Source organism: Acomys minous (genome assembly GCF_964271855.1).
Source record: "Acomys minous genome assembly, chromosome: 5".
NCBI lineage: Eukaryota > Metazoa > Chordata > Mammalia > Rodentia > Muridae > Acomys > Acomys minous.
This window is the reverse complement of record NC_140494.1, coordinates 23,985,483-24,011,560: the sequence shown is the minus strand read 5'-3', so window position 1 is coordinate 24,011,560 and position 26,078 is coordinate 23,985,483. Positions and strand designations below refer to the sequence as shown.

The 26,078-nt window shown below is 39.5% G+C and overlaps 1 pseudogene across 1 annotated transcript; it reads left to right on the top strand.

The window, feature by feature from the left end:
- Window positions 1–1,516: 1,516 nt before the first annotated feature.
- LOC311597624 (proteasome maturation protein-like) lies at window positions 1,517–2,215 on the top strand (annotated as a pseudogene). Its single transcript has one exon. The product of its transcript is annotated as a proteasome maturation protein-like (transcript).
- Window positions 2,216–26,078: the final 23,863 nt, after the last annotated feature.

The window sequence follows — 26,078 nt, the reverse complement described above, 5'->3', positions numbered from 1 at the left end:
TAAATGAACTCTGTGTGCTGTGTCTGTGTATTATGCAATAACAAAGAAAAGGAGGCCATGAATTTGGCAGGAAGCAAGCTGGTTGGCCAGAGCACAACAGAGAGGATGGAGGGAGGAAAAAGGAGGGAAGATGCAATATAATTTAATTCTTAAAAGTAAGTATTTAATGTCAAGAAAAAATAAAAAAAAAAATTAAGAGGAACAAAATTGTATCTCCGCTGAGTATGATGGGAGAAGCAGGAGCAATGTGTAAGAAGTGACAGTCAGTGTCCAAATAACTGCAGAGTGGACTGGGAATGTTCTACCCGTTTACAGCTCCTTGTTATCTTTATTGGAAAGATTCAGTTTCTCCAGTGTCTTCAATGTCCCTCCCCCACTATTGGATTTTAAAAGATTAATAATATTTGGAAATGTAGTTATTTCAAAACTTAACCATGTATAAGCCATGTAAGTTGAGCCAAGTGTACAAGCAGGGCTGATTGTGTAATCTGGATAGCTTCCCATCTTAATTCAGAATGACTAGAAAGTAATTATTGCTTAGTGCTGTTGCTACATTTTTTTTTTACTACTTTCACATTTCCTAATGAAAAGCAAGCTCATGAATAACGCTACAGATGCAAAGGTCCAGTGTGCTAGGCATGGTGGTGCAGGCCTCTGTGTCTCAGCACTGTGGAGGTTGGAGCAGAAACATTGAGGGCTTGACACCCTCCTTCCTAAATGGCTTAGGGGTAGAGCTCTTGCCTGGGTCCAGTCCCAGAACCGCAAATGAAACAAACAAGCAATCAAACAAATAATCACAGAATCCTAGTGTGTACCATAGGTCACGGCTCCTTGGAAGATTAGATGAAACTAGTATATGCTACTACCATAGATATATTGATATCTGAAAAAAAATCGCTTGTAGTTTCAGGTTATAATTTGTGCAAGTTGCACTAAAGTTAACCTAAAATGCAACTTATACATATACAAAGATCCTCAAACCAGAACGTTAATTTAGCGTTTCTGTTGATGGCGAAAATGTATCACATCATTAATACTCACCCCTTCTTATTTGCCGGTTGGGGAGGACTATCAAACCCTTCTCCACAGAGAAACTTGATGTTAGCTTCATGCCCAAGGGGCTCCTGGCTGCATCTGACCACTGTGAGTAGAAAGAAATAGAGAGTGACTAGAAACATACATATGTATGTATATAATATAATGTAATAAATATTTCAATTATATATGTATGTATATATAATTCATATTCAATATATATCTATTTATCCATTTTGAAACATTCTACATCGTAATGCATGCATCAAAACATCACAGGCTACCCTATTCATATACACAATTTTACCAAAAGTAGAAGTACTCTATGACTTAGGTATAGCATTCCTACATGTATGCCTAAAGACAATGAAGTCATCATATAATACAGACTCACGATCAGGCTTATGCTGGCACTGCTCACAGGACTTAATAATGGAATACGACCTAGGTTTTGTCAGTAAAAGAATGGATAAAATGGTTGGCCGACTGGGGCAGGGTTGGAGGAGGCGTTCACAACGCTGTTTCCAAGATGGACTCCAGAGGCCTTGGGTCGCAGCTGAAGGACAGTGTTCCAGCCACAGAGCTCTCAGCGAGCAGGCCTTTCGAGAGTCATGATCTTCTCCGGAAAGGGTTTTCTTGTGTGAAGAATGAACTTTTGCCCAGTCACCCTCTTGAATTATCAGAAAAAAATTCCAGCTCAACCAAGACAAGATGAACTTTTCCACCCTGAGGAACATCCAGGGGCTGTTTGCTCCCCTGAAGCTACAGATGGAGTTCAAGGTGGTTGCAGCAGGTTCAGCGTCTTCCATTTCTTCAGAGCTCAAACCTCTCACTGGACATTTTGAGGGGCAATGATGAGATCATTGGTTTTGAGGATATTCTTAACGATCCATCACAGAGTGAGCTGATGGGCGAGCCACACTTGATGGTGGAATACAAGCTGGGCTTGCTGTAATACACGGTGCTGGGCAGGGGTGACAGGAGTGCCTTTTGTAGCTGCCTCTGCTACAGGCTGATGTACACAGCATTAAAGTACTGACAAGATCCCCTTGGTCATGTGAAGTGTTTGGGTCTTAGGTTTTGGGTTGTGAGTCTGTTGAAATCCTAGAGGTAGATTTTAAGCTCTGAGGTTATAGCAAAGCCCAACTATTAAAAATGTGTTTCTTGTAAATGTTACAAACGCCACAGCTTTCTCTCTTCCTATAAATGTAAATACTAAAGAAAAAAAAGAATAGATAAAAATTATTTCCCACTTATCAGTCATCAATCTGTGCTCAAAGTCCCCACTCTAGGCTGAGCTCTGTGCAGAAAACATTGTTCTCTAGTAATTAGTAGTTGACATATTTTATAACCATTTTAAACAAATGCAAATATAGTTCTTATGCAAAGATATAATAAAAGTTGCCTTTATTGTCCCATAACTTTCTGAACCATGTATAACAAATTGGTGCAATATGGTGACTTGGAACAGAGTCACCTTTAACCATCCCCATCTTGTTATATGATATACTCTGTTAAAATAAGCATTTCTGGAGATAGACATGTGGTTTATGACTGTAATCCTAGCATTGAGGAGGCTGAGAGTTCAAAAAAGACTCGGGGTTTATAGACACTTTACAGAGATAGGTTACCTCAGATAATGAATAATAATAAGTATTTGTAATGAATTTCCAGTAACAAGTAGTGGTGATGAATTTCCAATATAGGGCACAGGTACATTTTTTTCACTCCCAATATCTATTTTATAATGTGCATCAACATAATGGGAAACTGTAAATTCATGTCCAAGATTCAGTCCAGAATGACCCTATCCTGGAAGCGTAGGAGGCAGTGCCTCTCCCAACTCATGTGCCTTCTGCTCTGGGCTGAGGAGGACAGACCTAATGGCAAGGCAGCATCTTTCCTTTGTTAGCAGCAGCTAGATGCACAAAAGGGAATTGCCTCTATCCTCTCAACTTTGTATAACAAGCCAATATTAACAGATTTACCAGCCCATGTCTGACTAATAAACTGTCAAAAGACAAACATCACACTCTTCTCCCTACCTTTAACCTGCTGTGTCCTTATTCTCTCCCTGGTGTTGTATCTCCAGTGACACGTTACATGGCTGTGATTTTATTCTTGTTGCCCCCATATTCTGCAGTCATTGATGCCCAGGTCTTTTTCTAGCAATGTCCTATATTTGCTGTCTCCACACAGTTCCTTTTCTGTGATGTCCTCTCTTTGTAGGCGAAGCCGAGGGTTTGTGTCACTGGCTGCATCAAGATATAAGTGGTGCTCGTACACAAAAACCTTGATACTGTTTCTTGATACACAAAGATGGCCCATTTCTCACCCAAATTTAAATGTGTCATATGCCTTTTAAACTATCAGTTTAGAATTTCTTTTGGCTGTTTTGTTGTTGTTTGCTGAAAAATAGGCACATGCCCCACCAATGTCTGCCTTATGAGCTGATTATGAGTTTGCTAATAACACACTGAAATGCACATCCTAGAATATGAAAATGGGAAACAGGAGCTGTTATTTTAAACTTGTGAAATAGAGCAGCACATTTTGGTCATGGTTAATAATGTCCCTAAATTTATTCTTCAGCTGTTCATATGCCACAAGCTAGCACCAGCCAAGCATGACGGTGCCAGATGCATGTGCTTTCAACGTGAAATGAGGGCGCGGATGATTTGTGAAGGCCCTTTGGCTCGTTGACATACCACGTCTGTGGGGCTTCAGCCCCAGGTTCCAGCGAGAGGGTGCTCCTTTGTGCAGCAAGGTAAGGCACGGCTGACTGATAACTACAAAGGGTCACTCTCCCCTGCAGGGCATTCTCTTTGGTTTCATATGATTTTTGAGATTTCAAGCTGCTTTTTGAAAGAAGTGGTTTCTTTTTTAAGCATTCAGTGTTCACATAAGTCACAAAATGCTCCTTGCTGGCTCTGATGCACCATGGAGGGTTTCGATAAGGAAAGAAAAAACAGGTTCACGTGATGGGAACTACCAAAATAAAAACTATAAACAGAACAAAGCAAAGGGATAGTTAATTTTTCTTCTAAGAACTGTGGTTAAAGTTACTACTGAGGTTCTTTTTATGTACATATAAATTTACATTTATATTAAATGTTACACATATTAATGCTTCAACACACACACACACACACACACACACACACACACACACACACACACACAGATGCCCTATAAGCCTTCAGGCCCAGATTTAAGTGAGATCACCAGATTCCATGAAAAGGGCCCAAAATAAAAAGTCTGTAATCCTCCTGGAAAATCTACTGTAGCAATGTTTGATTTAAACCACTTAGTATAAATTAGGAGAAATATTCCTTTTTTAAATGTGTCTATCTTCAAGTGAGAGTCATTGAGTTTAACAAGATGGTTTTTTTTACAAACTATTTTATGATAAATTAAAATTGAGTAAATATTATTGTGCCTGCTCATAAAATTGGGCATATATTCATAAAATAGATATTTGTATATACACCAAGCTTACAAATATATACTCAATTTATATATGTATATATAGAGCAAATGTGTGAATATACATGTATATGGCTATTTATTTTGATGTATACTTTATGAAAACTTGTCAGTAAACTTAGAGGGTTCTTCTGTATATATGGTTTCGATCTTATAAGAATTTAAAGTCCCCCTTTAAACTGTTTTCCCAACTTTGTGTTCAGTCTCTTTAATGAATGTTCCACCACAAACTATTAAAGCATTTCTGAAGGTTAAATGTACTTGTTAGAATTACATCCGATAAATAGAAGTTTAATGCCCCCAGGATCTATCACATACTGAAATGGTCTTCGTAAAATTGAAGATAAGACATTTTCATACATAACATCATTAGGCTTTGTTGGTGGATTTTACCTTCAGTGTATACATAGTGTCTTTAACGCTTCTGAACAGTTTTGGTTTGAAGTCTATTTTGTCAGATATTAAAATGTTTACACCAGCTTGCTTCCTAGGTCCTTGGAAGAGGTGATGCACATCCTTGATATTAACGTGCGTTTCTTGGGTGCAGAAGAAGGATGGATCCTGTTTCAAAGCTGTTCTGGTAGTCTGTGTCTCTCTCCCCCCCCCCCTTTTTTTTTCTTTTAAGATTTATCTATCTATCTATCTATCTATCTATCTATCTATCTATTTATTTATTATGTATACACTACTCTGCCTGAATGTACATCTGCAGGCCAGAAGAAAGCATCAGATCACATTATAGATGGTTATGAGTCACCATGTGGTTGCTGGGAAATGAATTTAGGACATCTGGAAGAGCAGCCAGCGCTCTTAACATTTGAGCCATCTCTCTAGCCCCTAAGTCTGTGTCTTTTTCTGGGAGAACTGAGACCACTGATTTTGAGATTATCATGAGCACTGTTTGTTGATGCCTATTATTTTGTTCTTGTTGCATCTCTCCATTGCAAACCACCCCCCATCCCCACCTCTTTGATTTACTGGTCTGTGTGTTTTCTTGAGTGTGGTTAACTTCTTCAAGTTGAGGTTTTCCTTCTAGTACTTTTTGCAGGACTGAATTTGTAGATAAGAAACTGCTTAAATGTGGTTTATCTTGGAATATCTTTCTTCATCTATTGTGGTTGAAAGTTTTTTTGGGTATAGTAATCTGAGATGGCCACTGGGAGTTTGTCTAACATCTGGCCAGGCTCTTCTGGCCTTCAGAGTCTCCATTGAGAATTCACATGTTATTCTCATAGGTCTGCCTTTATATGCTACTTGTTTTCTTTGTTTTTTTTTTTTAATCTTGCATCTTTTAATATTCTTTCTTTGTTCTGTACCTTTAGTGTTTTGATTATTATGTGATAAGGGAAATTTATTTTCTGGTCCAATTTCTTGGTGTTCTATATGCTTCTTGTACCTTGATAAGCATCTCCTTCTTTAGGTTAAGGAAATTTTCTTCTACAATTTTTTTGAAAATCTTTTCTGTTCTTTGACCTGTATTTCTTCTCCTAATTTTCTATTCCTACTATTTGTAGATTTGTCCATTTCATAGTGTGCCAGGTTTCTAGAATATTTTGTAAACATCAATTTTTAGATTTATCATTTCCTTTGAGATATTTATTTCTTCTATCTTATCTTCAATAGCTGAGATTCTCTCTTCCATATCTTTTATTCTGTTGGTGAGATTTGATCCCTAGGTTCCTGCTTAAGTTCATGAAATTTTCATTTCTAGATTTCCCTCAGTTCTGGTCTTCCTTATTAACTTTATTTCCATCTTCAGGTCTTAAACTGTTTTGTTCATTTCTTTCCACTGTTTTTGTTTGCTTTTTGTTTTCAATGGGTTTAAGAGATTTATCCATTTCCTCTTTAAGAACCTGTATCATATTCATAAAAGCCATTTTAAAGTCTTTTTCTTGTGCTTCAGCTATTTTATATTTCTCAGGGTTTCCTGTGGTATGGTTGTTAAGTCTAGCAAGTACGTATCTGTGGCCATTATTAATTGTATATTTATTCTGCAATCTAGGCACCAGGGTTTGAGATGATTATTTCTAGGTGCTGATAGCTGATCTTCATTTTGTTGGGTGTGTATTTTCCCCTTGGTTTTGGTTGCCCTCTCTGATTCTTAGGAGTGTATCGTTACTAGTGTTGTCTGGCAGAAATAGTTCCTGGGATCCTGCTAGTTGTGGGTACTGGGTTCCCAGGTACAGTGTGTTTCTAAGTATAGGGAGCTGATGTTTAGTAACGGAGATGGACTAGAGTGAGGATTTTAAACAGGTCCACTGGATGAAGGAAAGCAGGGTTTCCCACCAGGATTTGCTTAGTCCTCTGGGAATGGGGACAGAGAATGAAGAGAGGCTACAGAGGGTAGTCTGTTACAGAGCTGGGATGAGAACGGGCAACTGGATTTGGAAGAAAGGAAGGAGAGTGAAGATCTGAGGGTAGCCTACCTGCTTTGTTGGCCTAGTCGGTCCTCTGGGTTCTAGGGAACATCTAATGAAGTTGGGGACCTGAGACAGTCGGATGACTGGGGAAGAAGGTTGGACGTAAAGATCTTTGAGATCTTTGTGGAGATGGGAGCATAGAGGGGGGAGGACGGCACAGGTGTTCTACTGGGGGTTGATATTGTGGAACTGGGTTGGAGAAGTAAAGATCTGTAGTTAGCCTACTTGCTTCCTGGACCAAACAATATATTCTTAATCTGTCCATTTATCAACGCTTAGTTGCTTGTATGCCTCTTCTGGAAACCATGAAAAATGCCAATGTACATGGAAGTACATAAATCTTTACCGGATCCTGATCCTCATTTCTTTGGAAATATACCTAGAATTAAGATTTCTGGGTCAAATATTTAATAAAAGCAATGAGAGGGCATAAACAATAAGAAGACAAGAAAAATCCATAATCATATTCAACTGAAGAATATTATTGGTTCAAATATTTAATAAAAAACAATGAGAGGGCATAAAAAATAACCAAATAAGAAATATTTTTTTGTTTTTCAAAGAAATGCATACTACTTTCTTTAATGGCTGCACAAACTTATATTTACACCAACAATATACAAGGGTTCTGTTTCCTCATTTTTCCCAAGCCTCATTTTCATCATTTTTATAACAGCTATGCTAACATTTTCTGATTAGTGATGTTGAACCCTTTTTATATTTATAACTGTTAGCTTTGCCTATATCATCTTTGGAGAAGTGTGTATTCCTCTCTCTCTCTCTCTCTCTCTCTCTCTCTCTCTCTCTCTCTCTCTCCCTTCCTTCCTCTCCCTCTCTCTCCCTCTCTCTCATGTGTGTGTAGCTATAGAGATTCCTAATATATTTTGCAATATTAATTCTTTATGAGGTACATGCCTTGAATGTATTCACTCTTGTTCTATAGAGTTTCTTTTCATTTTGTTGGTTGTTCTCTTTTCTCTTTTGAACTCTTAAGTTTAATATAGCCCCACTTTCCCACATTTGTTTTATTGTTTATACTTTTCTGATACAGCCAAAATCTTTGCTAAAAGCTGTTTCAAGAAGCTTTCCCCTATATTTTCTTTTGGTAGTTTTGTGGTTTTGGGTCTTTAAGTCTGTAATGAAATTTAAATGGATTTCTAAAATTATGGCATGAGAGAAGTCTCTCTCTCTTTTTTTTTTCAATCTTCTGCTCATGAAAATGCAGTTTTCTCAACATTGTTTATTGAAGAAAGTATCTTCCTCCATTCTGGATTCCTGACATCCTTATTAAAGATCATTTGATTTTAGAAAGCTGGGTTTGTGGAAGTGTACATTTTTAGGAAGATAGATGCCTTATGATTAATGGTAGGAAAATAAATGATTCAAGGAAAGGGTTGATATTGCTAACTGCTACGTCAGTGTCTTTATATTATTTTCTGTCAGAGCTGAAGGGGCCATTTTAATATTGTATCAACAAAATCCATTCTAGGATTTCTAGGGTAGGCTAGAATAATTGTTGAATAATTGTCATGCATGAAAATGTGCATAATAATATCACTCATTACTTTAAATTGTACAAACTAATTTATTTGTCATAGATTGTAATGCTTAAAACTTCTATATTTAAGATGTTTTTGTTTGAGGTCTATATTTAATTTTTAAAATGAAATTAAACTCACAAATATAGAAAAACTTCAACATTCGACTGGGTCCGTGGCAATTAGCTATAAAAGTATAATAGATTTTATGTGGAGAGTTGAGTGATCTTTTCTTAACTTTACACAGCCACAAAGAACGTGATCTAGCAAGCTTCTAACAGATTTGTGTTATTTATTATTTAATTCATACACTTATCAAATTTATAACTATCAATATTTTATGTGAACTTATTATTATCATATATAACACTTGATTTTCTGTAGACGGGCCACAGTTAGATGAACTACACATAGCCTTTTTTCTATCTTCTAGAAAATTTTCTCTGAGGAAGGATGCAGAGTGGTAAAGGAAATTGTTTGTAGTGGCTCCAGATCGCAAAGGCTTTAACTGGAAAATTTGGTGGTTGTAATCTCTCTTCCTGAGGAATCTCTAAAAACAACTTAAATGAAAGACATTTGAGAGATGTCTTACAGAAACACCTTCTCCACTGTTCTTCCCAACTAGGGAGAAAGAAGACACAACAAACACATTGTCTTCCAGGAGAATGCTCCATCAACTGCGTAATATAAAGAGTCAGCTGGGAAACTGTGGGGTGGGTTTTGTTGTTGTTGTTGTTTGCTTGCTTGCTTGTTTTTTAAACACCAAAAAAGGCAGTGGAGCAAATTGTTGGAAGGATGGTTGAGAACAGAAGAGGTGAAATAATTAGGCAACTGTACAAATTAGAAAGCCAGGGATGTTTCCATTAGGGGCCATATGGATGAAAATGATGCCGTGTGTAGCTCCCCATTGAAAGGCACAGTATTATCAGGGCATGGCAGCAAAACTTCTTCCCATCATGGAGAAAAATAGGTCTGAAAGCATGAGAGTTTCCCTTGGCTTGGCAAGATGGAGTTCTGAATGCTGGCTACGTTGACATGAGGAAACAAGGAGTCACAGTGAGATGTGCTTAAAACTAAAATGCCTGTGGGGATTCTGGCAGCTAAGAACCTATGGTGGTTTATCACAGAAGTAAAACCACTGCAGAAAGTTCATATGGGTTTTGAAGTTCAGAGTTTTTATTAAGTTTTCATAATAGTGGTATGATTGTTTGATCCATTGGGCCAGAGGGATGACTTCAATTTCCAGCCTCTTCCTCTTCCTCTTCCTGGGAGTTGAAAGGTTAAGCTGGTACCTTGTAGAGCAACACCACAATCCTGGAACTACAAAGTTGGAGGTATCAGTATGCTTGGTCACTTTCAGTTAGCTCATTGAAAAAAAAAAAAAAAACAGAAGGATTCTGAGGATCATGTACATAACAAAGATATGGCTATAACTAAGGAAATTCTAATTAATTTGTCAAGATCAAGGGACAAAGATAACATAAATGCTTCCCACATAATAGAGTGTGCTCTGGTATTAGGCTATAGCTTTTTCATAATTAACCATTTCTGTCCAGGAATCTCCCATTGGCATATAAAGCAATAGATCAACATAAATGCCCCCAATATTTACAGTCGGTTCAGGGTAGGTGTTTTAAATTAATTTTTCATGAGCTTTCTTATCAGTATACTATAACATTGGTTATATTACATAATATAATTATCAATAATTTCTTATCAATTTTATCAGCAATGCCAATGTCAGGCCATATTAAAATGTGATAGATAGAGCATGAAAGTAAAATCCAAAGACACTAACATTATTACCAGAATTCTGTTCACTCAGTATGACCATTCAGTCCATCAGCATATTGCATGGCCAAAGTATTTCTCAGGCTGAATCTATGATGATTTTCAGAGTCCTAGTCTATTTTGTCAGATTATAAAAAGCAGGAATGGTCCCAGCAGCAAAATGCTTCACCCTTTCAGACTTATACTATAAGTGAGCTAAAAGACAGTAACATTTTTGTGGCCCAACCCTATTACATTCCCCAGTTCCACCATCTACATAGTCAGTCCTTTGTATTAGCTACTATTCCTTTTTTTTTTTTTTGTACATTTTATTTAAACTTCATGTCTCCTTCCTTGTTTTATTTTTCCCCTCATAGGACTCTTTACTATCTAACACTTGTTTTATTTGTTCACGTTACTTTTCTTGATCTCTCTTTGGCTCTGCACTAGAATGTAAGCTTCCTAATATAAATACAAAAGCTCTGTGGGCATGTTGCTTTTGCTTTAGTTTGCCTTATTTATTTGGCTTTATTCCCAAATGAAGCTTTATCCATAGCAAGTCCAAGAAAATATTTATCATGTATCATGGATATACATGATATTAGTCCAGAAAGAGATATTAATATACAAGTATGAGATAAAGATGATATCAGAAACTAATAATAGTCAATCTATGCTACTGATGCTATTACTAAGCTGTGGCTAGTAAATTATAATGGGTGCTGTATGTTCCATTACATTGAAACAATGAGATTATTAGAAGATTAATCTAGAATGTAATGTATAAGATACAATCTATCAGAATTTGGTATAAGGAAAAATTTCAAGGCATAAAAGCAACCAGTCACTTAGAATAAATTTGTTTAAAGTAAGTACATAAATATATGACCGTGTTCCTAGATAGTCTTTGGAAGTACAAGACAAATGCAAAAAGAAAAAGAGAACAATTCTTAAATTTGTATTTCACATGTTACTACAAATACTCAATGCACACTGTCACTTTTTATCAAGTATGTGCAAAGGGTGCCAACCCCAAGTGAGGGGCTGCATGCTCTAGTAAGGAACTCTGCACACAGGAGCAATGCCAGTTGGAAGGCTGTGTGGCTTTGGCACCTAGTAGAAGTCAGAGAACAGAAATTCACTTCTACAAGGAAGAGTTCTCACTCTGTGCAATGAACTAAGTGTAATAAATCATTTTTATCATATAAATCATGGAGAAATACATATTACCAATGCAAAAAAAAAAAATTAGATTGAGGCAGGCTTAGAAACGTTCTGCTAACAACTGAAGCCAAGGATGTCCATTGTTCCTAACAAGTTCATTTATTTTTTATATGATAACATTTGTTTTTGTTTTTGTTTACAAAACCTATAATGCATGTGTCTGTTGTCATAGAAAAATTAATTCCTTTAAAGGTTATTTTTTTACTTTACGTGCCTGAATGTTTTCCCTGAATGTTTGTATGTGCACCATCTGCATGCCCAGTGCCCATGGAGGTCAGAAGAGGCCATCAGATCCCCTAAATGTTGTGAAAGGTTGTATGCCACCATGTAGGCACTGGAAACCAAAACCAGGTCCTCTGCAAGAACAGAAAAATGTTCTTAACTGCTGAGCATCTCCAGCCTCAGTCACAGAAGTTTATGGTAAGTCATTGCAGTCCAAGCATGGCCAAGGGAATGACATAGTAGAGCCGTAACTCTGGATAGCTCTTGAGATTATATAACCCGCAGTAGAGATTTGGGTATAGCGATAAAGGTCACGACAAAAACAGTGATGGTTTTGTACATATGCTGTATGCGCAGGATGAATGGCAGGATAATACAAGGTACTTTCCTATGTAACTATCAACTCCCTTTAGTTTGTTTATACTTAATCTCGGCAACTTCATTTACTTTAAAGAACTTTATTGACTACCATTTTTAAAATAATCATTTTGCACGGATATCTATGAGTTGGAAGATAGTTTACATGGCTCGGTAGTCAGATGTAAAAATGTTTTCAATGACAGAGCTATGTAGAGCTTAATAAACTAAAAGAAGCAATCTCAGACTCCTGGACTGTAAAATCCGGGCAGCTGATTTCCAGGAAACAAATGGTAAAAATTACCACTCGCTCCAGATGCACAGTCTCTGTATAGTTCATTGTCCTCAGATGGCATTTCAGGAATTTCAATATCATAAGTATTACCATAATTGTATAGAAGTTTTGTCAAGAAGTAAAACATCAGAAACAATATTTATCAGAGAAAAAAAAACCTCTAGGCATTCATGAGCCCGCTAAATAGTCTAATTATCTATACTTTACTTTTTGTTTTAAATAAAAAGGAATTAAAGAAAAAAACTATATTTGCTCCAGGTCCATTTTTTCCAAACATCACTATTATAAATCTTATATAACCATTGTTTCACTTGTATGCCCAGGGGTACGTGCTAAAGGTTGGAGCCTCTCAGTGTCCAAGCAAGGATCACAGACCCCTCTGTAGAGAGCTCTACTTGGGGGCCTGTTTACAAAGGGAACCAACCTCATACTGAATGACGTAAATGCATGCTTTTAAGTCAAAACAGTTGGGGGTGATGTGACCCTTCTACACAAAGCAACCCATTTTTAAAAAAAATCCAATTTTCTTTGTTTTCTCAGAGGCTCCAAACCATTCAGTGACTGATAATTTCCACATACAAAGCAAAGCTTCCTAGGACACCGAGCGCCAGGCAGCCTTCCCAAGTGTTTCCGGCTACAGTCGCCCTTTGATGTTGACGTGGAGAAGACCCAAGCCATCTCTAATTTAGCTTCTTCTGTGTAACAGTGACAAGATACCCAACAGAGAGAGAATTATTTTTTTTTCAATTTCCAGAGCATTGTAGCGGGAAGGGCAGAGCAGAGTGGCTCAGTCTATGTGATGGCGGAGCCTATGACAGCAGAGAGAGAGAAAGTTATGGAATCAAGCTTGTCCCTACCAACTTGGACCAGTCAGGCCCTGCTTCCTAATTGTGGAAAAGTCTCTCAAAGCACTACTAACCAGTCAAGGAGCAATTATACAAAACAGAGGCTACCAGAGACAGGTAGATTCGAACTACACCAGTTCCCAAGATCTCTGAATTTTGTCTTTTTTTAAAACAAGGTCCCGGTTGTCTGAAGTGAGAAGTGAGGGAACAGACTCTGTGAAGGGGGCCAAACAAAGTCTGTCTCTTCAGAGCCTTCATCCTCAACATGTATCGAAAAAGTTAGATTTACTAAACACATCAACAGTCTAATGAGTGTGAAATCCATCCTAAAATCATGCCAAAACAATTCATGGGAGTAGAGAGGAAAGCTGATACCAGTTTGTGACTACTTGACTTTCTGATTCACCTCCTAAGGCCTTTCCTATGGATTGCTTATAATTCTGTATTTTTCTTCTCTTTTAGTAGGATTATTTCTCGCTTTTTTTTTTTTATTATGGCTTAGTGATTTATAGAATTGTCTTTAAAATATTCATTTTTATTTTATTCATATGTGTATTTGTCTGTGTGTATGTACGTGTACCGCACGTGTACTGGATGCCCGTACAGGCTTGCCAAGGGCACCAGACAGCCTAGAAGAGGAGTTACAGATGTTTGTGAGCTACCTAACGTAGGTACTAGGAGCACAACCTGGGCTCTCTGCAAAATCAGCAATTGCTTACTTCAGAGCTATTTCTCTGGCTCCTAGTGGGCGTTGTTGTTGTTGTTGTTGTTGTTGTTGTTGTTGTTGTTGTTGTTGTTTTTAATGAACTCAGTAACCAAACTCAGCAGAAGACTATAACAGTTAACTTTAGACAGAACAATGTTAACCCTTTACTATAGTCTCCCAATATGTAGATACCTTGCTAGTGTAATAAAACTGGAAAATTATTTCTGGGTGGGAACTGTTCGTCCTTCACATCATGTTGAGATAAGAACCCTTCATCTCAGTTATCAAAAGGCAAGGCCCTGAATTGCAAACTGCTTGCAATTTTCTCATGACTTTCCTTTCCTGCTTTGCCTTTAATATCAAGTATATCTTTCTTTTGTAGTTGAAAAAGAACTGGCCTCGGTGACATTGTGCCGGAGACTCCAGGCTAGTTCATTTTTTTTCCTTCCCCTTGTGTTTTCTGAAGAGAAAATGATTACACTGTGGCTAGCCATTGATTAACTAAAATCACCCAACTATGGCGAGAAGACAAAGTGCAGCAGAAACCATAGCAACCTCCACGGAAATGAGGCCTCTAATGATGCTCTTCCTGCACCCGCCGGCGGCCAGGTGGGCGATTGCTTGTGGTCTTTGTGAGCACTACAGATCATCTGCGGGGGAGCTAGCTGAACTTCCTTGTGAGAGGGACCATTCTGATGGCATAAGGACAGCTCATGTTTGCTGAGATGCATCCCCAGAAAATCGGCTTTTGATGTATTACAGGATCAGAGAGGGGCTGTCTGCACTCAACCTCGATGCAGTTAGGAATCCATTTGTGTGTGCAACCATTAATTGATCTCTCAATTCCTCATGATAAACAAGAAGCTCGTGTGAGACTCTAAAGAGTCGTTTTCACTTTGTGAGGCACGGCTAGCTCTCTCTTGTCAGGAGTGCTTCTATTTTTCAAGAGTAAGATATTGAAATTCAGCCGTGGTAGTTCAATGATTAATTTTATAATGACTTTTATTTTGATTACCAACCACAGACTCAATACACGAAAGTCTGTACCTCTGGAGATTAACATCCTAACAGCAATTATACCAACTACGTATACTCATGTGTACCTCCATATCTTATGTCTTCAAAACGAAAAGAATACAGTAGTATGCCAGTCATCTTTCTATTGCCATGGGGTGAAAATCCACTTACAAAGGGGAAAACTTCATCCTGGCTCGTGATTTCAGAGGCTTCAGTCTATGGTCACTTGGGCCCTTTGCCGTTGTTTCTATGGTGAAACAGGCATCCCAGCAGGGAACAGCAGGGAGTGGCGGAAACATCTGGCCTCCATAGCCGGGAGAAGAAAGGAGAGAGACAGGAAGGACTAGTGGTCCAGCTGCAGTTTGAGGATTCAAGGGCTTAACCCCAGTGACTTCAGTTGTCCCCACATTTGCTCACATATCCTCTTAAACGTTCCATTCAGCTTCCCGTGGTCCCAGAGGCTGGCGACGAAGCTCTTTTCACATTTGGGGACAGTGCCAAACACTAACAAGCTACCATCCATCTCTGTTGCTCTGCTATGTCCCCATTTGATGATTAGGCTACAGCCAACTATCAAAAGCAAACATGGCAACAATGCAGGTTGTTTTAAACTGAGAGCTCTGTTCGTTTGGATGGTTTATTCCTACTTGCACCATGCCATTTAGTTTTGTATTTTAATACCCATGGGAAAGGCTTGCATACTGTTTTAAAGTCAAGCAAAAAGGGAATATTGGATCTTTAATGTGTGCTAAATACTCTTCTGGGTTTAGGACAATTGACACACAAATTTTCTTCCTTCAAAGAAGTGACAGTTTTGAAATCTCAGGTACCTACGGGCTGGGAAATCAATGGGGATTTAAAGATTTTGGCGTATTTCCAAGAGAAATGTATTACCTACTTAAATGACTCCAGCTGTTGTCTGTGTTTTCACAGAAGTCCTTTCTTAATAGGCTGTTTAGCGCTTCATTAAAATTACTCCTAAATTAAGGATTATGGTGACTTTCCACTGGCTGAAGATGAAGGAGAACCCCCTTTCTTTTCTTTACTCTTTTTTCCTTTGTTCCTCCTCTCTCCCTTCTCCTTGCTGCCTTCTCCTCCCCCCACCCACCACCCCCGCAGTGGTAAGGATTGAACCTAGAGCCTCTCAGCATATGCTAGGATATGCTAGGATATGCTAGGCAAGGGCTTTGTCGCTGAGCGGCACTGCTCGCCTCCTATGAGATTTCTGCAGACAGGAGCTACACTGGCAAGCACTAAGTTTCAGAATACTATGAAAGCAGAGAACACATCTGGCGATACCACAGATGTGAGAAACCATAAATCTTAAATGTTCTTCATATATTTGTATTTATCTGTAATCATTTACAATGTACTTAAAGAAATCTTCCTTCTTTGCTAAGACTTTAGTCCTTGAGTAGAAAGTCTGTAGCCTATACGCCTTGTCTGTATCCACTCTACATAGGGGTACTTTAAAAAAAATTGGGTGACGCAACTGAGTTGCAGTGTCATACTTTTAATTATGCAAATGCACAAAGCAATCTGAAACATACTGACTGCAACCTATGACTTCAGGTGCGTATTCTTTTAAGAATCGTTTTATACCAGTTTCACATTTGACGGTGAAGTTTAGTCATCCTTTAAGTCCGCTTTGGGGTTAAGGAAGGATGTTACTGGCAGCTAAATGTAATGATGAATACATATGTTTTCATTTCACATCCTCCTTTTAAAGAACCAATTTAGCTTATCGCTTGGAAGCAGGTTTGATTAATTCAAAATATGCCCTTGGAGATATTGACTTTTGAGGATGAAATCTGCACCAGGCTTGCTGTATACGTCAGCTGTGTGCTGATGAGAGAAAACAAAAAGGAATTATAGACTCAGCAGAACCTGTGCCTCCTTCCAAGGGCTTGACTCCTAACATCGTGTAATTAATGTCTCATTCTTTGTCATCATTAATTTTTTTAATTGGTAACAATTCCAAGACATTTATCTAGGACTGAATTTGTAAGATATAGTGTGAAAAATATTTCTGGAAAAAAAAATAGTGAAGCGAGCATTCATGTAGCAAGTCCTATGGCTAAGCATTTCTTTTGAGGCAAAAAGTATTTGTGGGGAATGGTCTTTTCCTAATATTCACTGACTTGCAAGTTATTGCACTTGAAGCTATAATAGAAATTATTTTGTTTATATAAATAGATGTTTTATGATCTACACTAGTAAATACTAAAAGCAACAGAAAATTTCAAAATTACTGTCAACTTGCGGTGAGGTTCAGTTAGATGGGGAGGAGATTGAAGTAGATAAGGCAACATAAATTATTTTAGCTTAATTCTTTGGCATGAATTCACTTTATTCCTCAGTGCAGATAGCTGATATAGTTGCTGCTGATATAGTATAAAGATTCATTTTTATATAGCAGGGTATGCTATGTGCACACATTGCACTTAAGAGAGTGAATATTGACATCTGCTTTAAAGAACTAAGGGGGCCTCTAAGTGTTCTATGCAGCACCAAGTATTCTCCATGCCGTAGCTTGAGCATTGGCTTAACCTGGTACATGATTCAGGCTGTGCCATCTACTTAATTCATGCAGTTTTGGGAATTGCTCAGCTTCTACTAAGTCATGTAGGTGTTTATGAACATGGTAGGTTGTTAAGTGTTTATACGGTCTGGCTGTGGAGAGAGATGCAAGGTAGCTCAATGCAGATGAGGCTAGCTTCGGAGAGGAGGTGTTGGCTAGGAGCAAGAGTCAGGTCCTCTCCTCTATGTTTCCACTGATAGGGAGATGTGATCATCTAGAAAAACCAGAAGTTCGATGAAGAAAACATACATGGGTTTGAAACTGAGAAAGCCATGTATTGTAAGATTAAATTTAGAGCACTGAAGACTAATTTCCTGCTTGGATTTTCACTGGGAACACAGAAGACAGAGAAAGAGCCAATTCTGCAACATAAATAAATAAATAAAAATAAACAATCTAACAATAAAGAAAGAGGAGTTATTAAAAAAACTTTAAACATGCTGAGGTAATTAAAAGAATATTTTAGGAAGCATGTAAAGTACACGTTTCCTGGAATCTGGGAGAGATGAGCTATTATGAATACTTCAAGAAAAGGAATTCATCAAAATAGAAAGTCCTTCACTGTGGTAAAGATCTGGGGATTTATACTGAACACACACACACACACACACACACACACACACACACACACACACATATACACACACACACATACTCTGTCTCTGTCTCTCTGTCTGTCTGTCTCTCTCTCTCTCTCTCTCTCTCTCTCTCTCTCTCTCTCTCTCTCTCTCTCAGTGAAAAAAAAAGTTCCTGAAGAAAATGGTGAATAGAGTTTGCATTGCTGCTGTAAAAGACTACTTCATCTTTCCTAGTAGGGATTGTATTGGATATGCTTTTAAATCATAAACTTAACAGGTTCAGCAGTGTTCAGAACACACTGCTGTAAATATGTTTATATCTATTCACTCATATGTTTATTAAATTACATGAAAGGATTATAAAACCTGAGATTTTGGAACTTAAATTTATATGGATCTTTTTTTAAAAATCATTAAAATACTTTTAAGTTCAAAGGAATTATAACATTAAGTATGTCCAGTACTATTTTATTTAAATTTCTTATGTAGATATTCATTACAATGATTTGTAGTTTACCTTTTTGCTTCTCAAAACAATAATAAACATAAAAAACAATGAGATCATTTAGAACAAATAACAGCGAGGAGCAATTGTGCGAGTCCCTCAAACATTTAAATGTGCATTTTCAGCTTACACCTGTAGACAGTCTGCTCTCAGCCTTGGTCGGAAGCTTGCTCCCACAACAGCAGCACTCAGAGGAAAGACAGAAAAGTCAAAGTGCTGAGAAAGAGAGCTCAACCCTGAGTGCGACAGCTGCATTAACCCATCACCTTCTCCAAGGCTCAGGGGCCATCACAGAAGAGAAGTGTCTGAGACATATGTCTTACAGATTGCATTCCTGGAAAAATAGTAGCTAACTTGCCACATGCCTATTCTAAATTCTTTATATGTGGTGTACTAACTGACTTGCTCCTTACAGCACTTGAAACAGGCAAGGAATACAATTGCCCTGTTCTACAGATAAGGAAGTAGAGATAGAGCTTGTTGAAGATCATGAACTGGAGCCAACATCCATATACACAATCTGGGACAAGCAGTGCTGAGTTGCTATGATAAACCCTGTTTGCCTTGGGTACTTTCCATTTACGAATAAATTCTATTCAGAAGTTTTTCTTAATTCAAACTTTCCCCATTGGTGTTAATTAATATTTTTATTTTCTTTTTTTATTACTTTTTAATTCTGGGTTCATAAATCCTGACTTGGAAGATTTCTACACATTCTAGAATCTTCTAATTGGAAGTATGAAAGGATTCTCCTAGTCTCTCTTCATCTTAATATCCTAAGACCCATGTCTGTGCACATGATTTGTTTTCCAGAGGGAAAAGGCATGCTCACTAGATGCTTGGGGGCATTTCCTTCACAGAGCTATGCTACTGTGATGCTAAATTGGACAACCCGTCAGACAACAGGTCAGCGGACTTCAACTGAGAGACACCTACCTGCCCACTACCTCCTGACTCGGATGCAGCTTGTGATCAACCAGGCAGCTCCCTGCTGCTCATCTCCTGCAGAGATCATTCCTCTGAAGCCATGGGGAGGGCTCCTGTCAGGCTGCAGACACGACCAGGCTGAATTTAGAAGGAGACAGGCTGACTCAGCCTCTGCTCGTGACTCCCAGGGTGCCCATCAGAAGTCTGCTAGTAGCTGTAGATGAGCCATTCGCGTGTCTATTGCAGCCCATGCGTGTGTCTTAGGGGCCAACTCCCTGAAAACAACAATACGATTTGTGACTCAAAAGTTCCAGGAAAGGGTAAAGAAGCCATCCAGAAGATCGATTCCATTTGTACAGCAGTCATTCCTCTACCATGCAGAAGACACAGAAGGGCATCTTAGCTCCAGAGAATGCCACCCCCCAACTCCCCATTTACAAATGAGGAGATGGAGGTAGCATCTCAAGGTTTCTCCATCAATAGTGGCTGGCCCAGGTTTGGTCCTTTTCTTTCTACCTCTATTCTCTAGTGAATCAGTGAGTTAAGTTTCCTACATAAGGACCTTTGCGCAGCTTGGCTGCATGGTCTGTCCACCAAACAACCACAGGAGGTGGCATTCATATAAACTAAGGTCGGATAATGCATAAAGGTGCTTCCTACCCAAGACTGTGCGTTAAAGTGGAGTAAATTCTTATGGAAATTTAAGTGCCTTCTTGAGACTGAAGGACAGATCAAGAGAAATTGAGTTAAAGAGTGGCCATGGATGAGCAGAAAGATCACTCATTCATTTGAACTCTTATTTTCTTAGTCATCTATTATGGAGCCTAATTCACTCCTTCCTAGGATGTCCTATTTTACACATTTATGGTGATTTGTGCAAAGGCCTCTCCAGCAGCCCCATGCTTCTATGTCTTGTTGGGCAGTGTCAGTGTTGGCACATGTGTCTCCTGGTGGATAGTGTAGCTCATGCTCCATCCGAGAACTCTCCCCCAGTGCATGATAATGAAGTTGACTTCTCTTTAAGGACAGAGCACACTGAGGGCCAACACCATTCCAAGGAAGAAACAGAACCAAAGGCTTTGAGGTCCAAACTTTCTCCTGGCTTCAAGACATACCACCTGGATCTTGTTCCTCCAAGCTTTCCTTTCTCAACTGTGAATTGATAAGATTGATTCCCCTCCCCCAGGGTTACCTCTTGCAGTAAACATTGTATGACATCGTTTATCTTATTCTCCAAATATATTGCATCTCCTTAAGCCTCTCTCCTCAGAGGTTGTAGCCAGCCGAACATGACTTTTCCTATCACCTTGAATGAAGAATTTTTGTAATGATTCTTGTCTCCTGACACCATCTGGTGAGGTGTTTGTGCCCAGTGACCAGGTGACCTGATTGGATACTGTGGTACCAAAAGCAACACCTGTTTGACAGAAGACTATCTGGTGACAGATTCAAGTGAAGCTCTGTGACTTCAGTTACAGGACAGAAAGGTGACGCTCCCCCATAAGGACTCAAGAGACAGAATCAAGAGTTTTCCTCACAGGCAGCATCCCCCTGTGGCTGTGCAGTGAGATGGAGAGAGTGGCTCATTAAGAACTCCCTGAGAATGACCAATGTGCAAAATGCTTAAGAACTCATCTTTGAAGCAGAATCTAATTCCACTGCAACAAGCTTCCTACTCTGGCATAAACAGAGCAGGTCCCACTGAGCACTCGGGGCTCATGATGCGAGAACAACATATCCCGGGCTCACTGACATGGCTGTTACTGATCACAAGGGCTTTCAGATGTCACTGATGAATGGGAAGAGCGGGTCACAATCACTCCTCCTGAAGACTAAGCCCCCTCCCATCTGTGCATATATTGGTTGATGGATTTCGAGTTCACTTTGCCATTTGAGCAGCTGGGTCTCTTCACTGCCACATGCCAAGGCAACAGCTGAAGGCACTTGGTATCCATTTGCCTGCTAGCCTTTGAGAGGCACATGTGGCATGACCTCTGCGTCTCTCTCGCAGGCCTGCCCACCCAGCTGTTCCCACTCAGGCAGGAACCAGAACCTCCCAAGGGCCATTGCACAGATAATGTGGCTCATCTCCATTTCCATTACATTGATAAGAGGAGTGCTTTCTTCCTTGCCATTCTTCCTCCCATCATGCTTTGAGGAGCCACTTCCAGCAAATTAGGTGAAAGATGAAGAGTACAGGCAAATAAAATACATGAAAGAAAAAAAAGACTCCCCAGCAACCCAGAGATGAAACAGTCGATATCTCATAGCTAGCTACTCAGAATTTTCTTCTCTCTGCATCCACGTACAGACAAATGAGAGAGGGCACCATGGAAGCTTTGTAATTTCACTAAAAGGTTCCTACAAAGTGTTAAACGTAGGGGAGGGAGGAATATATGTACTCAGAGCCATCTACTTTTGGCTACAATTTCCCCTCTCTTCCTCTTATTTCCGAGGATGACTTTGTATGACAGCCATTTCCTCCAGGAAAAGCCGACTGCATTTCTGATATTATCATTTTCCCTCACGATCGATCAGCCTCATGCTGCTGACAGAAACTGGAGAAGGAAGTGAAACAAGCATCCAAGTCAGGTTTTGTTCTCCTGAGAGGAGTTTCACTGCTCTAAGCCAGGAGCTTCTATAGGGCCACTCCTTAGGACAACTGTGGCTTAGGAGCAGGAGATGAGGCAAGAGCTGTTAGCTCAAAGTAATGGCGAGAAAGGCTGATGCTGGCCCAGAGTTCCGGCTCCATTGCTCCATCGCATCTGGTTAAAATGAAGATGAGAAATGGACTCCGTCTCTGTTTCCCCGAAGTCTTGTCATGTAGGCCCAGCTGGTCTAGGAGTCACATTTGTTGTGCTAAAAAATCACAAGTATGTGCCACTGAAACCAACAGAAATCAATATTTTGGTGGGTAATTTGCCCAGCATAACATTGAATTGAGGACTACAAACATATTCTGTCTCTTGAAAGTTAAAAGACTTTTCCATAAGGAAAGGCTTTTCTCTTCCCTAAAAACCAAGATCTAAGACATATGACAGACCACTACTGAGCAACTGAGGTTTCAAGGAATATCTTAAGAAATCAAGGACCTAATGAGGTAATTTAGTTTGGTTTTTCATAATTTCTGTATTAGCAATGAAATAGCAGAAACAGAATAAAACTGGCTGTGCACTGTGGCTGGTCCTTCATGCCTGGCAGGCTTAGAAAGCATGTATATGCTGTTCTAGAAAGTAGAATTCTGGACACCTAAAATAATCACTGGACAGAAGTGTCAAAGCCCACAAAAATATTTCACTTACTCATTCAATAACAATGTATTAAATGTCTACTGTTTGCCAAGTGCATAAAAGAGAATTTGAGAGTTGAAGTTGTGTGTGTATGTGTGTGTGTGTGTGTGTGTGTGTGTGTGTGTGTGTGTGTGTGTGTGTACAGAGAGAAAGAGAAAGGAGGGGAAGGAGGAAGAGATCTCAGTCACTAAAGTGCTTGCTGAGTATGCAAGAAACCTTATGTTCAATCCCCAGCACCGTATAAAGTGATTATAATGTTCGTGCTTGGAATCCCAGGACTAGGGAGGGTGGGGTAGGGAGACAGAATCATCAGAAGTTCAAAGCCATTCTAAGTTACATAGAGGAGTTGGAACGTACATAAGACCCGATCTCTTGTCTCAAAGGTTTAGGGTAAGATATATTGATAGAGCCTATGTTTTTGGAACATACCTTTAAATGTGGAATTGGAGGAGCTCTGGTTATAAAGACATTGCTTAAAAAAGAAAAGGCTAGAAGGACATGGGGGCATTGGCCACTTGGGTATCTGATATAGAACACTCTAGGAAGAGGAAAGGTTACTATAAAGGCTGAAAGGTAGGAACAACCTGCCTTTCACCTTGAAGAGAGGGAGGAAGAGTCAGTTGTGGTAGAGCTGAAAACGATGAAGGGGAGTTGATTGTGTCAGAGAATGAAAGGTGAAAGGTCATAGATCTCATGGTCCATTACAGGAACCTTGCCTTTTGTTCTCAGTGAGTTGGGAGCCATTGGGGGTTTTGAATCCGCCATAAAATGAATTAATTTTTCATCCATCCAGTGACAGGATCATTTTAGGTGATAATTGTGCAAGTCAACCATCCAGTTTCAGCAGTGATGCCGTCCTCACGGAATGCTCATATAATTCTTATTTTGTTGTGATGTGATTTCATTATTTTCATAAAAATTAGGTGCTGATCTTAATGCAGCTGGGACGGAGTTGGAAATCACTGAATAAGCCATCAATCCTGATAATGAATTAGAATCCCAGGGGGGCACTTCTGCAGCCCAATAATGTATCAAGAAGTTGTCATCAGAGTGACCTTGGAAAAAGATCAAGACTACATTTCAGAAACCAGAAGCAAACAGAAAAAGAAAATTGAACAAATTTTCATTATATACTTTTACATTCAATTTGATTTGATGTTTTTAATGGACACATCGTCACTGTGCACATTTATGGGGCACAGTGTGGTGTTCCTACATGTGCACATGTAATTTTGCATCACTGTAACTGGCATATCTATTACCCCCAAATTCTATCATCTATTAGGGGAGCACTCAAAATCTCTTTTAGGCATTCTGAAACACAGAATAACTGTTGAACGTAATGCCTGTATTAGTTAATTTTCACTGTGACCATCTTACCCAGTAAGAAGCATCTTCAAGGGATGTGTTTTGGCTCATGGTATGAGGAGATGCAGTCCACCGTTCCTAGGCAGGCAAAGCTGTGGGCTGGGAGTCCTTGTCTCTTCCCAATTTACTGACCAGGACATAGAAATTGGGGATGGAAGTGGGGCTGAGTTATTAACCCCTACCACTCCCACCCCAGCAACGCACTTCCTCCAGGTAGGCTGGTAGGCTGCACAGCTTTCCCAAACAGAGCCACCAGCGTAGGAACAAGTACGGGAAAACATGAGCGTGTAGGAGAATTTCTACATACAGACCTATACTTTGCCCAGACCCCTATGTTCTGGAGGCAAATTGCATTTAGTTCATGTAAGTGTCCTCTGAGCCATAGTAGATCTAACTCTGTTAGTGTTCATAGTCTCCCCTGAGTCTCGACCCAATCCCTCAGCTGTGAGTTCTTCTAGAATAAAAAAAGGTGGGCAGGAACTTCCGGTGTACAAGGACTCAGGGTAAGTATCTCCATTTTGAATAGGAGAGAAAGGAACACAACAAGGAAAGGAAAGATGTAAGCAAAACAAGATTAAAACTCAGCAAGGCAAACACTGCATCCTGAAGTTCCCTAGTACATCTGGGATTTATGGTGGCATCTGGACACCAATGGCTTGGGTGGTCCCACTCCATTAGTTCTATTCCATGCAGCAGCGGTGGCCTTTTTTCTTGAGCCATCTCTAGTTAGTACCTGAAGCTTGCCTCAGTGAAGACTATACATTTATTGGGTCTCCAATACCCTAGGTCTCCACTGTGACTTAGGTTTTACCTTCATGGGCATACACGTTCTGGAACATTGGTATGTATAAACCTTAATCACCTTCTCATTTTTGCATCCTGCATGCATGCCTGCAAAACAAGTACTGGGTGCATGATGCCCCCATGTTCTTCTGACATGAGATACAGATTAAACCTGGTCCTCTTGAAGCACAGCTGCAATGGCCTCAGGGCATTTGCCTAGCTGAATCTGAGGAAGCATTGCCCTAGATAGTTTTGTTCTTATAGAATGTTCTGGAGGATTTCTGTTTGTTCGGTCTCCTGTCAAGTGAAAGTTTTCCAAATGGCCGTGTGTTGTGGCTCCCTTTCCCATGGCAAACTCTTGCTCTAAGGGCACCGTTCCTATTGTCATAGGGCACAGCACTCCTTTCCCTCAATATCTCTAACTCTTTCACAGTTGTGGCCACTAAACCCACCTTGTCTGAAACTTTTACTATGCCTATGCTCTTTCTTTGCTAAAGTGCAGTTTTCACATAGTTGTGGTCTCCCCTCTCACTCCCTCTCTTCTGACCTCTTTTCCTCCCCACTTCCCTCCGTCTTTGTAAATCCCACTTTTAAGAAGTGAGCAGTACCCATGCCGCAGCCTATATATTGTGCTGCTTTGAACAAGTTGTCTCTACTAACCAACTGAGTCCATCCCTTTGACCTTCAACTTTAGCTCCTCAGAACAGAGTTAAAAAGCAAATAAAGTCTTATTCTTTGCCAGAAAAGACCACTAGTCCAATTCCTGTTGTCATCCGTGTTCTTCTATAGAATCTCACTAGCGCAGCTCTCATTCTCTCCACTTTTACTGGCGTTCTGCTTTTCCAAGCTCCCGCCAGAATAGTCTGTTGGGCTGTATGTCTCTAAAGGGTTCTGGTCTCTTGCCCATGGTTCCGAACTCTTCCACATTTCCTCCATAAACTCATTCAAAAGGCTTAACCTGGCACAGTCTGTTTCCTCTCAGCAGTGGCAGTGCTCCCTCTGCCCAGAGCCAGTTTTCTCTATCATGTCCTTTTCCCTGTACTGGGATCAAGCACCTGTCAAGAAGCAGGTATTTCAGGTTGTGCTTTAATGAGGTGCAGACCATCATGGTGGAAAGTACACATCCATGCC